Below are 19,077 nucleotides of genomic sequence, written 5' to 3'. Positions count from 1 at the left end.
ACCCTGCCTGTGCTTGGACCTACTTACCTTATGACATAGGCTTCTGACAGGTTATAGTGAGGATCGCTTCACTTGTTTATTACACTCTTGTATTGCATGTTAACTTTTTTGTTTACAAAATTTGTTTACATAAACACCACGTCAATTTTTAACAGCCAGAGGGGGTTTGTGAGGCTGACTACATTGTACTCACCGAGTCGTGTGCCTCATTGCACCTTTTAAGTGTTTTTATGTTTTTGAGGTCTTGTGTTGTGCTATTATTGTTGACAATCGCTGGTATGACTCTCTTTCTTTTTCGCTATATCGGACGCTAAGCACTAAGTCGCTGAGCTCAGCATCCGACATACAGGTTAATTGAACAATGTGTGTATTTGTGGTTTGCCTGAGCTAGGATGCTGGAGCAGCACTTTATTGTGCCATAGTGTTAGGATAGATGCTAGGAGTGTATCCTAATTTATTGGGGGCTTTGTACACAGCCCCTGCTGCGTCATGGCACGCACCGTCTGTAAGTTTTCCTGTGTATTTGTGAATAAAGGCTCTTTCAATCATAAAGCGGCTCCAGTCCTGTTGTGTGCTGCCGCTGCTGCCTCCTCTTCCTCCTCCGCTCCAGTCTCCGGAGTCCGGTCCGTGTTTTCCCTCCCACCGCCAGGCATGGTAATAGAATAGGCGATGTAATTTGACACTTCAACTTACTGTGCTCCCTGCTAGTTGATTCACTTACTCACCCACTAACACTGAGCTCCTTTTACTGTCTGTGGGCTAAAAAGGGACGGCAAGCGGCAGGAATAAGGGGGAGGAAGTGCTCTGCCAGGCTGAGCGGTGCCCACCGCACCACGGGATATTGTACTGACTGGGTGCCCGCTCTCCTGCCTACAGCTGGTAAGTTTCCTCACACCTCAATGAGAGGGATCTCCTTGCAAACAATGGATTATGCTGGAAGGACACGTTTTGTGTATGTGTGTGTGCTGTGGGCATGCTGGCCCCTGATCTGGCTGTGGGCATGCTGGTGCAAGTGGGCATGCTGGCCCCTCACCGGGCTGTGGGCATGCTGGTTGCTAGTGGGCATGCTGGCCCCTCACCCGGTTGTGGGCATGCTGGTGCTAGTGGGCATGCTGGCCCCTCATCTGGCTGTGGGCATGCTGGTTGCTAGTGGGCATGCTGGCCCCTCATTGTGGTAGTGGGCATGCTGGTCACTCACCAGGCTGTGGGCATGTTGCAAAGTTGCCCCTGGCATCCTGTGCATACATGCAAGGTTCTGATTCTGCTCTTTGTTGTGTTGGGGGAGTGCAATTGATTGTGAGCTCAGTGGGCAACACCAGGTTACATGCATGGTGCATGGCAGATTAACCCCTCCTGTGCTTGGGGGCTGCTCAGGAGATGTCACGTCTTGGCCACAAATGCTCCCAGCTTTGGGTGACAACATCCCATAAAATGTGGATTTATTGTGCCTGCCTGTCTGTGGTTGTGCTCAGGTGTATTGATGCATAGTTGTTGTTGTTTACATAATAAATGGGGATAATTTACCAATTGTGGGGATTTCCTGTCTGGGAATATTGTGGCTATGCTGCGCTCAAGGCTGCTCAGGTGCAGAACGCAAGCACCATTGAACCCTCTGCAATATTTGGATGTCCAGATGTCCCAGTAAACTAGGAGGAAAGGGATATGAAAAGGAACTCTGCTCTCCTAGCCCTGGGAAGGGGGAGGAGGGCTCCTATCAGTATGTGATTTAGCTGCTTCAAGAAATGCTCCCTTTAAAACACTTAAGGAATGTGTACTACTCCCCCCACCCCCAATCCCTACACTTAAATGAATATATTGACTCCAAAAAACTGTTTTATCCAAAAGTTGTAAACTGATCTAAGAAGTTGAAAAGAAGAAAATACCCCCCCCCCCCTTTTTTTGGCCTCTGCTTTCTAACTTTTCTTATAGCAAACCAGCTGATAGATACTGGTGTATGTCCTGAAAACACTCCCCTGATGTCTGCAGTCACTGCCTGGATTTGTTTAACCCTGTGTGCCCTGGGAAACCATTCACTAAAATAGTGCAATTAGCCTTCTCCCTCCCAGGCAGTGCACCCATAGCCCAAGTTCATCATCTGTTATTGGGTTACTATGTATACGGTCAGGGGCGCTACATTGTATCACTACGTTCTAGTAATGAATGATCATGGATGTGTGGTTTCTTCTGGATGTAAGACCTCACACCACAAGCAAGAGGCATTACTTTTCTTTTATGAGCTTGCTTCCGGGTCACATCACTATCTTATTCTGCTTAATGTACTTCAAGGAAGGCGTTTTGTTAATTGCTCTTATTAGTGTTTATAGAAATATTATCATTTCTTGTTTTTCATATGATATTTTTTATAAATACACTCAATACATAATATTTAAATATGGTTTATTTATATAATTTTTTTATCATTTGAATATTGTATCAATTATTTTTTAAATTGTATCTGAATTCCTTGAAATGATATAATGCAGATGGCACCCGATTCTCTTGCAGGAGGTTGAGCTGTGCCTATGCTTGCAGTGCAGAGATGGAGGTATGATGTACAGTACCACCATAAGGCTTCATTACCGTCTGGTTGAGCAGAGAGGATATTCTTGTGCTTCAGTTCATAATCTGCAAAAGGCTTAATGGTTCTGTGGTGCCAAAGGAATTGCTTTTCTCCTTTTACTCCGGTAGACCTCAGTGTAGCTGGTGTTCAGGCTGCTTTTTCAAAGCCTTGACATGAGAAAGGAGGATTTAACTTGGCAGCCTGAACAAATGCTCTTTCAGAGGTTTCCAAAGAAGAGGGTATGAGAGCAGTGAAGGAGAAGAACCAAGGATGGGTTTATTTATTTATTTTTGCTTATTATTTATTTTTCATATAATCGGAAGTGGTATAATAGGAAATGGATGTTGGACACTGAAGGGTCACAGAAGGATCATGTAACAATACTTTTGTTTATGAGCTGCTAAGCACCTTTTTATATTACTTTATTTTGGAGGAAATTGACTTTGGACTTGATGCTTTGCTCTGCTGTGTTGTTATGGGGAATATGGATGTAATAATTGTGTAAAAGGATGGCTTTTCCCCAGTGAATGTGCCTTGCAGCCCATTTGCATGTGGGGGCAGGTGAAGTATCTACTTTTTGTGGAATTTACTGTCCAGGCAGTAAGTGTAGTTGGATCAGACGCAATAATGTTTACATGGGAAAGTAGTTACATTACACTTGGGACATGTGAACATTGCCATTCTGTTTGTTCATATTTGATGTCACTATTTTCCTGTGCAAATCACAGACCCCAATTCTAAGTTATTGTTGGTTATGTTGTACTATTGACCTGGCATTGCAGCATTGTTGGATATTGCATCATTAATCTGTAGAGAACCTAAGAATGTAAGAAACATAGACAAAGTTTTTGCTCTTTTGGTTCAACTCCTAGTTATGGCTTTAAAAAGAGTAAAGCAACCAACATATATCTGTGCTAAAAGTGGCTGTATCGCTGTCTCCAGTAACATAAGTGTCCTACCAATATCATAGTGGGTGGTAAATATTTGGATCCACTAGGGGGATAAAACAAATGATTTATTATAAAGTATTCCACTGATATGTCCTGATGGCTCTTCCAAATAGACTGCTCCAAAATTTTATATCTATGGCTAAAAATCTAATTTGCAAATGAGATGAGTACCTAAGATTTACATAGTGTTCTATGTTGATGGGGGGGTTTTTCCCCACATATTTTGGTTGGTATTTGAAGGTTTCCCCTTGTAGTAACACTATTTGGCTGCTGTGAAACTTATTAAGAGCCTTGGGCTAGGCTGAGGAGACTCTGGGTGGGTGTGTGTGGTTTTTTTCCCCCCCTCTTCTCCTACCCCCATTCAGGGTTGGCAGACAGGTTTTGGTGCTGTGCCTTTTTGGAGGCTGGGGTGTTTTTGTTTTATTGTGGCATCAATCTTCTGTGGAGAAGGGGGAGGAGAGGCTGGTGTTCACTGAGCACTGATTCAGGTTTATGAATGACAGAAGACTTGTGCTGACCCCCTTTTTTTTTTCTTCTTGTGTTCAAGACTAGGATGTTGAAACACCAGCCTCCAGACAAAAGGCACATTGAGCAGCAAGGTCTGCAGCAGAGCACGTGTGACTTGGAGGCTGAATAGGGGGGGTTAACTGAATTTAGTACTGTGCTCCCCTGTTTTAATATGCTGGGGAAGAGTAAACAAGCCCACTTATCTACATGATAGGCCGGAATACACAACATCTTTTTTGGATTTTCTCTAAATGGTGTATATACAAATATATATTTATAAAATATATGCTTTTATTTTTTACCACCAAACCCTAATGTGAACCCAAGAAGATAAGTGTAGGCTTCTCTTGCAGTACAGAATGTGAGCATCTACATTCTACATGTTCTATGTATACCAGAATATGCTTCTTTTTTTTTTTTTTTGGAAAATCAAACACGTAGACACTTGTGGTTTTAACCCACCAATACTTACACACTGGTATTTGCCCCCTGTTATTAATTCGGCTGCTAATGGCTTATTTTACTTTATTTTTTTTTTATATCTTGAAAATGGACTTTTTTAAAAATGTAATGAGCCTCAGGGGCTCCAGTGTGTCTCACAGAAGCCCCTTCTAGATATGTTGGCTGTTTATTAATCACTCCTTTCTTGTCTGCCTCCTCCCTCCTTTCCCCGACCAGAGAGTCGGTGACACCCAATGGAGCCGGAAGGAGTTTATGTGACATACACTTTTTCAGGGAAAATGAGCCATTAACAGCTAAGGGGGGCACACGCCAGCGTATAAGTATGCTTACCACTAAATCCATGTGGTTGATCTCCTTTAAGAATCAAAGGATTGAACATGTTCCACTCCAACTGCCTGATCCTTCTCCACCAACATATCTCCTCCACAAAGATTCTGGAGGATTCGTTGTTTAGTCCTTCCAGAATTGTCCAAACCTGCAAGGACGGCCAGCTTTTCTTTTTGTCCTTTCACAAATCAAAACTAGGGGGCTGTATTGCAACGAGACAATTAAGGCAGCCATATTTGTTTTTTTGCCTTCTTCTAGATCAAAATTGTAGCATTATAACTGTTCCACGTGATGGACCTGTATCTTTTATTCAACCTATAGTAATCTACTATTATTAAAATAAAGGAAACAAAATCCCCCCGCCCCCCAAATAAGTAGGAGTTTGTAAAATGTATTTGTAAATATTCTTGTAAATGTATTATTATTATTTATTAATTCCATGATGTTGTACAATCATTAAAGGGGTCACTTACATTACATTAAGACAAGAACAAATGTTATCACAAATACAAAACCTACAGAGATCTGGAATAAGTGGACGAGGACCCTACCCGTTAGGGCTCACATTCTAATTCTTGAAAAGAATGCAAACTTTTATTTTTTAATCTTGTATTTAGATTTCTCGGTCCTGGTGCATTGCTTTCATGTAAATATGAAGTGGTAATATGTTGGGTGACTTTCTTCCACCATCAGAATCATAGGTCAGATACTGTTGGACAAGTTCTGTGTCTTGGGTAAAATTCTAACTCAAAACCACATGAATGATGGATGTTATGTAAATACCGTATCTTAGTCTTGCGCTATTTTGACTGGGAAATAAGATGTGCTATAATGGGAATAGTCTGTTGCTGGTGGGGTCTGTCATCTTGTCTTCACTTTTCTGGAGTAAGCAGAACTACTGAGATACATAGTAAACAGAAACGAGCAAAACATTGGTAACATCGGGGCACCGCTACATACGCGTTTCCATGCCGCTCTACTTTGCAAGTTTAGGCATAACAAATGTTACACTACGGACACATGTTGTAGGGACCCATAGTCTGGTTGCGGTGATGAGATATTTTACATATATTTTTTCGTGTATTTTTACATGTAGCAAATGTTTACTGTAATTATCCGGATTTGGCACTTGCTATAGCTTGTCTTCCATCATGGAGTATGTGTTAGAAATGTCTCTAGAAGATCTGGGAATGTTCTTAAAAAAAAAAAAAATTGTAAAAGTTTACTCCCCAAATAATTTTCTTGTGAATTTGACTATCTGGCTTCAAAACTTGTGAACCTTAAATATATAAGCAGAGAGCTGCAAACAGAAACCATAGGTATAGAAAGTTCTCTAAGGAGTGTTACCGCTATATAGAAATGGTTTACTATTACAAGCCTGGGGGGGGGGGGGGGGTTGTCTTGGTGGGGTCAGTGGTCATCTTGCTGTAAGAAGTGGCAGGTCTGTAAACCCTTCTCCTCCTCCCCCCTTAGCCTGCGGTGTTTCTCCCCTGGGGAAATCTCTGAAATCTGACCCTGTAACCAGCTGTCTGTTGTGTGGCTGAGAATCAGGTCTCTCCCTTTCCTCTGGTTAGGCTTCTGCAGGCTCTGGCTGTGTCATGCAAATAGTGTTGCTTTTTTTTTTTTTTGTTTTTTGCTTGCTGTATTATCATATAATGAAAGCAGTAAGGTGTGACCGCTCTCCACACATATCATAGTAAGCAGAGCTCCGTCACCTGCACCTTATGGTCACCCACTGGAATCTTGTTAATGGTCCCTCAAGTAGTGTTGGTTACGTATACAGGCGGTCCCCTACTTGAGGACACCTGACTTACAGACAACCCATAGTTAAAGACGGACCCCACTTCTCACTGGGACCTCTGTTGTAGCTCTCTGGATGTTACCATAGTCCCAGGCTGCAATGATCAGCTGTAAGGTGTCTGTAATGAAGATTTATGGATAATCCTTGGTCTAATTACAGCAAAAAATTTAGAAACTCCAATTGTAAGTGGGACAAAAAAAATTGTCTGTATCTACAATTATAAAATAAACAGTTTCGTCTTGCATACAAATTCGACTTAAGAGCAAACCTATGGACCCTATTTTGTATGTAACCCGGGGACTGTTTGTACCTTGGAATCTGAGATTGATACATTTCTCAGATATTGCAAGACACTTTGTAGCTATGTGTTGTGTTGTGTTGTATGTTCTATGCCAGCGCTTTTACAATGTTTTTGACTGCTGATATGTAAATCCACAGCAAATATGTGCAAGTTCCTCAGAACTGATATATTACTGAACATCCATAGAAGATAAAAGGATGTTGGTGCTTATTGTCCTGCTTATATCATATGCGCACTTCCAGGTACCCTAACTTATGTGTTTTCTAGTCTGCTATGTCCCTACTGGTGGGGGAGGGGTGAGATGCTGCCTTATGCATTGTTCTGTTTCCTGACGGGAAGCAGAATCACATTTGTGACCTTTACATCCATCTGCAGGGAGAGACTGTGTGGCCTCCTCCGCTCACATGGCCGAAAGAAGCAGCTAAAGCATCTTATGTTGACGAGGCAGCATTCTGATGTTTTCCGTCCTGCTGTGCGTTATAGTCATCGTCGTGTTTGGTTGTTGTGCATATTGTCTGATAAATATGAAGAAGTCGTTATACGACACCACATCGCACGTGAAATATTATTGAGCTTTCTAATATGCCACACATTTTAAACATGAGCCACTTGGGCTGAAAGAGGCCCACCAGCTTATTGATATATGTGGTCCCCGAGGTACCCAAACTTTGGGGTTTGTCTAGAGAAAAAAATAATATTTTTACCCTGGTGTGTGGGTCGGGGGTACAGAAGAGAATGTTACCGTCCTGGATGGAGGGTGAATGTAACTACCAAGAGCCCAACAGCAGCAGCGACGCTGAAACAACTGTAACCGTGTTGGCCTCATGTTTGGGCCGCAGACAGGGGCTCCTTGCAGCATATATCACAATGACTCGCATCCATTGTACTGTGCTTGGTCCATGGGATCGGATCAGCAAAAGGTACCATGAATTAAGGAGTAGTTACATAGTACAGGCAGTCCCCGGGTTACGTACAGGATAGGTTCTGTAGGTTTGTTCTTAAGTTGAATTTGTATGCAAGTCGGAACTGTATAGTTTAGAATTGTAACTCCGGCCAGAATTTTTTTTGGTCTCTGTGACAATTGGATTTTAAAAATGTTGGGTTGTACTAAGAACTAGAACTAACAATAAAGCTTAATTGCAGACACCTTTTATAACTCCTACATCTGATTATTGTAGCCTAAGGCCGGCGCCACAAGTGGAACAAGTGAAACTATCACTACAGCTGGTATGCTTCACCTGGATGGAATCGGTTCTCCTAGTTTAGTAGTGGTCCAAATGATCCAAAAAGTTTGAAAGGAGAAAACATTTAACAGGGGCTGAAGTTAGAGCTGCACCAAAGTTACAGTGGGAGCCTCTTGTGCCTCTTTGGATTGCTTAGTATATGTTTACACTGTCAAGTAATTGCATAGGATTAGTAAATCAGACGCTCGGACTAGTACACAAGTAAGATCCAGCCTCACAATGGTGGACGGGTCAGTGTGCTGCTAAACTCAGTCATTAATTGTAGATGACATTGTCTCTTCTCTTGTAATGGCACTTTCAGCATGTCGTATAGGGAAATTGTGAGCATAAGTAGTGGATGCAAATGTAAATAATAATGATCTTATAGAGCACCATCAAATTGTAAAAGAGCCCTTAAAGGAAATCTACCGCGTGTATGCAGCGCTTCTAAACTAAGCACACTTATATGTGTGCCTCCTGAAACAGGATCTGTACATCTTTTTGCCTCTAATCGCCTTAGTTTTTTGAGAAAATCACCTTGTAAAATTATGCAAATTAGACTCAGAGCTCCTGGCTCTGTCATCTGATAATTATTCACGCCCCAATTCGGCACTGTGGTACGGAGGTAGGAGGCGGTCACAAACTACGAATAATCTGCATACGGCACTAGATGGCGCTTCTATGATGGAGCCAGCAGCCCCTGCTGCTCATTTGCATAATTTTACATAACGATCCATGATAAACATTAAATTTAATGACATCAAATATAGGTTTTTACAGCTCCTGCGTGTATGTATACATATATATCAGAAGTATTTCAGAATGAAGCTTCTTAATGTCTGTGAAATTTAACTTGTGGCCAGGATGTTTCTGCACTGTGGAATTTATTCCCTGTTTGCACAGTCGACGTATTCATGGATTTGTGTTCTACCTGCAGGTTTTCTCTTCTTGGTGCACTGCTTGCTCCTTTTATGTGTGTTTTGCTCCTGTGTGTTATCTTCCTGCAGTACAATAGGTTCTGGTTAATGTTTAAGGATCAGGTAACTCATTCATTGCTAGGCTGCAGGAAAGGAAGCAGAGCTGCTCGGCTAGATTTTTCAGAAGCGACGTGTTTCTTTATTTAGAATGTATCATTTCCTAATTCTTTGAGTGAACATGCCTTTGTTTTACGTTTTATCTACTATGAAACCTCCTTGATTTGACCATGTGAGAATTGGACCACTAAGGTCTGGTCTTGAAGACAATGGCGAGTATTAACTGTTCAATACCCGCACAAACCATGGTCATGGTCACGGTTTTTGGAAAGGCGATCAGACGTTTGAAGCTGACATTACACATTAGATCTGCCTGATGTATTAGGATCTCCTGACTGTCTGCTAAAGCAGGTTTGGGGGATATAGTAATCGGGCAGAAGACCTCAACATGTCCAGTCCTTTTGTTCTTTGCTACAGTCGCCTGCTGAGGTCACCATCACCATTGCTAAAAGTTTTATTAGAGGGGGCTTCTTTTTGAGCCGGTTTTTATCCAAGAGAAATGATCCTAGTGAGCCTTCAATGTGGAAGTATGATTTGTTCTTAAATATGACACATAACACTTTAGTGGTTCTGTGGATGACTTCTCCACCTGTGGCTTTCTGTGTGTGGAGATGTTCAGCTTTGTAATATTATCTTTTTATTATTCGTAAAGTTGCCCAACAAGCTCCTCCGAGTGTCTCATGTATTACAGAATCTCTTTTGCCAAATAATGAGCTACAGCCAGGGAGATTCCTTGCCTGGCTTATTGGAACCTTGCATGATAAAAAAGCTTGAAATACAAGGCGAGGTGAACGTATAACGAGGTGGGAATAACTCCCAAAATATTCTGCTCACAATGAGTTTGTGCTTGCTGACTGGGAACTGAAACTTCTGCTTACCACTTTACCATGGGGACTTGGTGAGCGCAGTTCAGGCATGGAAAATTGTTTTTTTTTTTTTTTTTTTTTTTTTTTTAGTTGGCTCGTACTTTTTTGGCTGTTTGGCAAGGATCTTGGCGCTTTTTGATATTTAATTATGTATATTCCGATATGTTTTGGAATTCTGACTTTTTTTTATGTTCAATCTCATTTTATTGATAATTTATAAGGAAATGAAACAAAATACAAGTCCCAAAGGAACAAGAAGGAAAGCAAAATAATAACAAAAGGTATAGCATGAGGTTAAAGGAAACCTATCACTTAAAAGTGTTAGTTCTAACCCTCAAATACATCGCACAGGCTCAGGGTGAGTTGGTGCCGGAGCATATTTTCATTAATTACAGAAACCGCTGATTGCTTTATTAAACTGTTTTATAACTTATATTGCAAGCACGCTTCGGCGCACCATGATAGGGCTCGGCGCACCATGAGTGCACCTGATTAGGAAGTGCCAGAGAGCCGGTGACATCACCGAGCTCTTGGGCACACTTACCCCTGCGCAACTTCGCACGGCACAAGTGTGCCCAAGAGCTCAGTGACGTCACCGGCTCTCCGACACTTCCTAATCAGGCGCACGCACGGTCGCACACATGGTGCGCCTAGCCCTATCATGGTGCGCCAAAGCGTGCTTGCAATAGAAGGTATAAAGCAATCAGCGGTTTCTGGAATTAATGAAGATGTGTTCCGGCACCAGCTCACCCTGAGCTGGTGCGATGTATTTGTGGGTTAGAACTACCATTTTTAAGTAGTAGGTTTCCTTTAAGTAGGAATCATGTACCATCTATCATTTACAGTGGACACCTAAGTAAAAATATGAAGCGAGGGGCCAAAAATAAGAAATAGGAATGTCAGAAAGTTCCATAGTCCTGCAGTGAATGGCTTATTGAAAGTCACTTATTTTATTGGCTAAACTCTACAGGAACACAACTCCTTAGCACCACCCTGACTACACGTATAATGGCTTTGTTTATGTAGTGTATTTGGGACATAGCTGCTTGTTATCTTTGTAAAGTATTTTAATTCTCTTTTAGCACTGCATGCAGCCGTGAGAGAGGGAGAGAAAAAAAAGAAAACAACAACTTTGTGTTACAATTTTGACATGAGGGTCAAATGCTTCCCATTGTAGGATTGTATAATTGGATGGTACAATGTAAGTGCTCTCTGTGCCAAGAACTAAACCCATAGAGCACAAATCTCCTCTCTCAACAAGTTACTATGTTACCATGTCAAACATTACAAATATATTTGGTTATGTATCACTAAATAGATTTGTGTTTGCATTTCCCTGCCTGTGTTTACACTTCCAGCAGGCAAAAAAATGCAAAGGTTTTAATTATCTCATATTGCAGAAGAGGAACAAAGAAGTCATTGTATGTGGTGAGTGAGGTCAGCTTAGGTCTGCCCAGAGCATAGGTGGTCACTACAGATGGCTATATACAAGGGACACCTATTGCCCCTACCCCCGCCCATACATAAACCTACATACACATATGTGTATATATAATATATATATATATATATATATATATACAGACACAGAAAATGTAAAGTATCTAATAATGTTAAAAAACTAGTAAGCATCACTATTTTTTTTTATTTTTCACCCAGGGAGCCAGGGAATTAGTTGGGAATTAAAAGGTGACCATTATGGTCTTGGTTTAAAGCGAGCGTAACGGAAAATAAAAACGGAAAGTGAACCGAGGCCTTTACTTCTGTTCCCCTTAGGGTGATGCCACACGTGGCGTTTTTGGTCTGTTTTTGGTCCGTTTTCCCAATTATCTTATTAGATAAACAGGTTGTAAGCAGCCAAACGCATGGTGAACTGCTGAAAACGGACTGAAAACGGATGTTCATAAAAACGGACCGAAAACGCCATGTGTGACATCACCTTTAGAATTTAGAAACTAGAACGTATGATGTTAATAGTGTAAAAAATGATCCGGGCTGCTGTTGTTTTTATCTGCTATTAATAACGGAAGGCCTAATGAAATGCAGGTGTGAACCTGGCCTAAGATGATTACTTTTTAATATATAGTACTTGCAGTTGGCCATAGTGCGGTCATTGTAAGCATTTACGGGAATTTGTAAGATGTTCGCTCTGATGCCGTAACAACAATAGACAAATCTAAGGAGACAGATGGGGAAAGTAAATGTCTGTGTGTTTAGGAGACTTTCCCCGGCTACATTGAGTAGTAATATAGATGTCTGACACTTTATATTCTCTTGTACCTCATTGCATCCGCCTTGTTTGTATGACCTGCAGAGCTTAAATTACTCACAGAGCGAGGAGGCTGGCGTTGGCCGAAGTCAATGGCGCTGCAGCTGCTGTGATGAATTCTCTCCTTCCCACCAGCGTTGTAGGCAACGTCAGATGTTATCCTTGTCTCAGGTCACTACCATGGACCTGGCTTTGGCACGCTCCTGCTTACAGATCCGCTATACACTGCTCTGGCTTTGTCCTGGAATTTGAAATGATTAAGGTTAGTTCATACATGGAAATTATGTTGCAGAAATTAGTGAAAAAAAAACCCATCACTATGAATCCAAATAAATGTGTGTTATCTGAAAAGCACGTGGTTTCTGCATGGCCCAAGTCCGACTGATCTTCTGCGTGTGAATAAGCCTCAAGACGTTGTCATTGGGGGAATTTTTACCATTTTTCTAAACCGATTCTTCAGTAAATCTATAAATTGGGCACTTCCTGGGCTTTGGAGAGCAGATGGTTAATCTGTGATACGTTGTTACAGTCTCAATGCTTTGCCGTCCAATAACAATTCTCTGCTCTATTTGCGTAAAAGGATTTTTCTTAAAAGGAGGAAAGGTTCCAGTTTGTTATTTGTACAGATTAAGCATGGGAGTTGATGTCCCGCACTAAGTTAATTATGCTGAAGAGGAAGCCTATTTCATGTATTAATAAAATACTATTGCATGCTGTGCAGCCTGTACCGCACTGTACTTACTGCTCGGGTAGTCGGCCTTTGTGCTTTATTAATGGTTCTATTTGTTAAGAGATTTTCAGTGTTGCAAAGAATTAAAACCTTAGATAATTTTTAGTGCCGGATATGTCGTCTTATTGCAATGCTGCTTCTTCTATCCACTCCAAATATGATTGGGTGTTTTTTTTTACCTTTCCATAGTGTTCATTCATATCTTATTATACTTATCTATATTTAATAACCAAACAAATCTGTTTACCTTAAAGGGTTTCCGATTTTGGACCTTTTACTCCTTAATGGATTCTCTAATTCACTGTTATTAACAGACATAAAGGATTTCACAGATATAAGTCCAATCAGTCCTGCTGTACACAATTTCAGTTGCCCCTAACACGACCCTGTAACTTTTGACTTTAGGGTCGGGGCAGCCATCTTGGATTTCTGTGTGACGGCCATGGAGCTGAGATTTCTGTCTCTCCCTGCTCCCTGCACTCTAGCCCCGCCCCCTGCAGTTCAGGACGGAGCTCACACTGATACACATGCACTGACTTCCTGCCAGCAGCAGCATGAGGAGATCTACAAGCTACAGACAGATAAGTTCTTAATCTGTGGAGGCACAGCAGATCTAGTGTGTTGTGGAATAGCAGAGATGTAGGAGAGCTGACTGTGTGCCATTGTGTGCAATAGGCATCTAATGGATCCCATAATCTCTGATCTGTCTCATCTCTCCCTCTATGTGTCAGTGTGTTAGTACAATGTCAGAAGCTAGATGAAGTGTATATAAAACGGTACCCTGATAATCTAACCACATTGTCAGCTCACAGTACTGGATGGAGCATAATGTGTCTGCTTAGAGAGTCCCCGCTCACACCCTCGAATTTTGCACTGAGCATCCTAGGGAGTGATGGGAGCTTAAACTGCAAAAATAAAATTTGTGAAGTAAAGTGTTAAAAATGATCTTTATTGTGTTAACCTCAATAGGGGATTGAAATTTGAGAATTTTCTTTCATGGGAAAACCCCTTTAAGGAGGTTACTACTCTGTTACATAAGAGGCCCCCATGCCTTTACTGCCCTAATAATAATAATGTATTTTCATCAAGTGATTCAGAATTCCTGCCACTTAATTATGTGCAGACTCTCTGTGATTCTTTGTTTACTTGTGTGAGCACTGATGAATTGGAGGTGCCTGCAGTAGGAGATTAGGACTCGTCCTGTCATTCCCTCCCCCCGGACAACTTCCCGTGTCGGTCAGTGAGGGGGGACTGTTATATGCAGAGGCAATATGGTGAGAATGGGGAAAGGCTGAAGGTCTCAAAGGTGGCAAAGACACCGGTACATGCACAGACACGTATAATGGAACAGACTTATTGAAAAGTGGCCAACCCCTTTAATGTTAGATTTGTACGTATCCAACACTTGGCAACATCACAAATCAAATATTTTCATTTTTGTTTTTTCGGGTTTTTTTTTTTTTTGATACAGCAGTTTGAACTTTTGAGATCTCAAGATATTGGACTACCTCCGACCACATAAGACCATGCAGGTCAGAAGTAATCGCTGACCGTGACTTGGCTCAATGGAACAAAATAAAATCGGAGGCATTGAGTCACCAGCCTCCACCAATAAAGGCGCAGTTCCTGGATTTTTAATTTTGATAAGATCACTGGCCTAAATGTTAAACTTGGTAGCTGAAGGTTCTGGTCATACGCGGCAGATGCTTTATCCACTGCTGAGCATTTACTAACAATTGATGGAGAAGTATGGACTGCCCTCGGATGCACATTATCCGTACAGTAGTGAGGCGCCCACCTTACATGTCCTCCCTGCAAACTAGAAGCACATCATATCCAGCCCTCTGCTCCGTGTGATGCTCAGTCCTGACAACAATGGATTATTCAAATACTTGTCCTGCGGAACCTTTTCCATGTGTAAATGTCTATTCCCATGTGACGTCTTTGTTTGCGTTGATTGTAAATTCTGCGTCGGGCAGTATTGCTGTTGCGGTGGTTTGTGCGCATGCGCCGGTGTCCTTGGTTCTCGCTTCTGGGGGTTTCTAACAATAAAGATTGGCTTTGGAATCCTAGCGCAATTCCTGACACAACGGCAATTGTCACAAGAAATGGAGTATTGATTTCCTGTGTCTAGTTAGCGGAGGAATGGACTTAGAAGGAGTAATGAACACTGCAGTCACTGTAATTATGCCACAATCAGGGGGAGGCTTACAGAATGCATCCAGCTTATCATCTGTTCATCCAGATCTCCCTGATGCTCGCCTGCAGATCTATTGTGCCGGCCTTTAGTCATTGTAGAGGTCTCTGTGGCACTGATAGGTTATCTGCTGGACTGGAGAAATGGCCATAATGTTATAATACGTGTACTGATGAGCCTCCTCTGAATTGCGCAGCTTTTATCTGGTTTCTCTTGTCTTCTTTGTGAGGCTTTTGACGCTTTAGTTCAGTGATGGTGAACCTTTTGGAGACAGAGTGCCCAAGCTACAACCAAAACCTAAGGTCGCTAAGTGCCCACATGACAATGTAAGCAGTGATTTATTGATCCCTGCTGTATCACAGGGTTTATCGTGTTGGTGTCCTGAGTTCACCAATACAATAGAAAGATGATGGGGACATTTGGATGGTAGCTTCCCTGCAGGGTCCCCTGAAGAGGAAGAATCAGGGGGCCCAGAGCAGGAGCTCCAATGACAATCCATCTCTATCCACACCTTCTCAATCCTCCTGTGATCCTGGCAGCCAAGGATGGCGCTTTAAAATATCGCTGAGCATGGCGCGTCCTGGGCTGTAATGGAGCGTCCTGGGCTGTAATGGAGCGTCCTGGGCTGTAATGGAGCGTCCTGGGCTGTAATGGAGCGTCCTGGGCTGTCCTGGACTGCGGGAGGAAGCCTTGAGTCCTATCTGGCAAACTCTGTGCTGGGGTGAAGGCCTGGGCACCCACAGAAAGGGCTCAGAGTGCCACCTCTGCCATCCGTGCCATAGATGCGCCACCACTGCTCTAGTTGATGAAACCAAATATGAATGGGGCAGAGACTGGAGCTCCTGACTGTGGATGGAAGGATTGGGTCAGGTATATTCTCAATCCTGGATAACATGTTAGATTCCATGCTCCTCATCATCCTTCACCTTAATGTGTTGTGAAGATGGACGCTGCTTTATCTTGTGCTCCCAGGTCATTATACAGGGGTCAAATGGCATTGATAAGGAAATTGCATTTTAACAAGTTGTGAAGGTGCTCAGCCCTTTTGCAAACGTACTAATTCATACTTTCTATAGTTCCCACACATCCTAATTCATACTCTTCTATAGTTCCCCATACATCCTAATTCATACTTTCTATAGTTCCCCATACATCCTAATTCATACTTTTCTATAGTTCCCATACATCCTAATTCCATACTCTTCTATAGTTCCCCATACATCCTAATTCATACTCTTCTATAGTTCCCATACATCCTAATTCATACTTTTCTATAGTTCCCCATACATCCTAATTCATACTCTTCTATAGTTCCCCATACATCCTAATTCATACTTTTCTATAGTTCCCATACATCCTAATTCATACTTTCTATAGTTCCCCATACATCCTAATTCATACTCTTCTATAGTTCCCATACATCCTAATTCATACTCTTCTATAGTTCCCATACATCCTAATTCATACTCTTCTATAGTTCCCATACATCCTAATTCATACTCTTCTATAGTTCCCATACATCCTAATTCATACTTTTCTATAGTTCCCATACATCCTAATTCCATACTCTTCTATAGTTCCCCATACATCCTAATTCATACTCTTCTATAGTTCCCCATACATCCTAATTCATACTTTCTATAGTTCCCCATACATCCTAATTCATACTCTTCTATAGTTCCCATACATCCTAATTCATACTCTTCTATAGTTCCCATACATCCTAATTCATACTCTTCTATAGTTCCCATACATCCTAATTCATACTCTTCTATAGTTCCCATACATCCTAATTCATACTTTTCTATAGTTCCCATACATCCTAATTCCATACTCTTCTATAGTTCCCCATACATCCTAATTCATACTCTTCTATAGTTCCCCATACATCCTAATTCATACTTTCTATAGTTCCCCATACATCCTAATTCATACTTTTCTATAGTTCCCATACATCCTAATTCCATACTCTTCTATAGTTCCCCATACATCCTAATTCATACTCTTCTATAGTTCCCATACATCCTAATTCATACTTTTCTATAGTTCCCCATACATCCTAATTCATACTCTTCTATAGTTCCCCATACATCCTAATTCATACTTTCTATAGTTCCCCATACATCCTAATTCATACTCTTCTATAGTTCCCATACATCCTAATTCATACTCTTCTATAGTTCCCATACATCCTAATTCATACTCTTCTATAGTTCCCATACATCCTAATTCATACTCTTCTATAGTTCCCATACATCCTAATTCATACTTTTCTATAGTTCCCATACATCCTAATTCATACTTTTCTATAGTTCCCCATACATCCTAATTCATACTCTTCTATAGTTCCCCATACATCCTAATTCATACTTTTCTATAGTTCCCCATACATCCTAATTCATACTTTTCTATAGTTCCCATACATCCTAATTTCATACTTTTCTATAGTTCCCCATACATCCTAATTCATACTTTCTATAGTTCCCATACATCCTAATTCATACTCTTCTATAGTTTCCCATACATCCTAATTCATACTTTTCTATAGTTCCCCATACATCCTAATTCATACTTTTCTATAGTTCCCATACATCCTAATTTCATACTTTTCTATAGTTCCCCATACATCCTAATTCATACTTTTCTATAGTTCCCATACATCCTAATTTCATACTTTTCTATAGTTCCCCATACATCCTAATTCATACTTTTCTATAGTTCCCATACATCCTAATTCATACTTTTCTATAGTTCCCATACATCCTAATTTCATACTTTTCTATAGTTCCCCATACATCCTAATTCATACTCTTCTATAGTTCCCATACATCCTAATTCATACTTTTCTATAGTTCCCATACATCCTAATTCATACTCTTCTATAGTTCCCATACATCCTAATTCATACTTTTCTATAGTTCCCATACATCCTAATTCATACTTTTCTATAGTTCCCCATACATCCTAATTCATACTTTTCTATAGTTCCCCATACATCCTAATTCATACTTTTCTATAGTTCCCCATACATCCTAATTCATACTTTCTATAGTTCCCCATACATCCTAATTCATACTTTTCTATAGTTCCCCATACATCCTAATTCATACTTTTCTATAGTTCCCATACATCCTAATTTCATACTTTTCTATAGTTCCCATACATCCTAATTCATACTTTCTATAGTTCCCATACATCCTAATTCATACTTTCTATAGTTCCCATACATCCTAATTCATACTTTCTATAGTTCCCATACATCCTAATTCATACTTTCTATAGTTCCCATACATCCTAATTCATACTTTTCTATAGTTCCCCATACATCCTAATTCATACTCTTCTATAGTTCCCATACATCCTACTTGATACTTTTCTATAGATCAGTGATGGCGAACCTTTTAGAGGCCGAGTGCCCAAAATACAAACCAGACCAACTTATTTATTGCAAAGTGCCAACACAGCAATTCTAGCATTAAATTATGAAAATCTTCTTGCTCCGTGCTATACCACAGCTTTCAAGGACACAAATATCGTTTACAGAAAGTGGGAAAATTCTGAATGCCATTGGAGCTTCTTTTGACAACCCAATGAACAGGAAGAATTGTTGGGCCAAGAGCAAGAATGTCAATAGCTCCAATGATAATCTGACCATGTCCAAGCCCTTTCTTCCTGCAATCTCAGATAGACCCAGATGCTTAACGTACTGGGCTACCTGGGTTTGCAGGAGGATCCCTCAAGTCCTGTCTGGTGAATTCTGTGCTTGAGCAACAGCCTGAGTGCCCACTGAGAGGGCTCAGTGCCACCTCTGGCACCCGTGCCATAGGTTCGCCACCACTGCTATAGATGT

The 19,077-nt window shown here is 41.1% G+C and overlaps 1 protein-coding gene across 9 annotated transcripts in view; it reads left to right on the top strand.

Moving 5' to 3' along the window:
* Positions 1–637: 637 nt before the first annotated feature.
* ZMIZ1 (zinc finger MIZ-type containing 1) overlaps positions 638–19,077 on the top strand; it is a 230,852-nt gene continuing 212,412 nt past the window's right edge. For 7 of the 9 annotated variants that reach the window (XM_072130120.1, XM_072130121.1, XM_072130131.1 and 4 more), the window contains exon 1: positions 667–879. The gene's annotated coding sequence lies outside the window, so the exon portion shown is untranslated. The other 2 variants (XM_072130119.1, XM_072130125.1) reach the window with 2 other exon arrangements.

Source organism: Engystomops pustulosus, chromosome 11 (assembly GCF_040894005.1).
Source record: "Engystomops pustulosus chromosome 11, aEngPut4.maternal, whole genome shotgun sequence".
Classification (NCBI taxonomy): domain Eukaryota; kingdom Metazoa; phylum Chordata; class Amphibia; order Anura; family Leptodactylidae; genus Engystomops; species Engystomops pustulosus.
The sequence above is the reverse complement of the archived record's forward strand: the minus strand, read 5'-3'. Positions and strand labels throughout refer to the sequence as shown.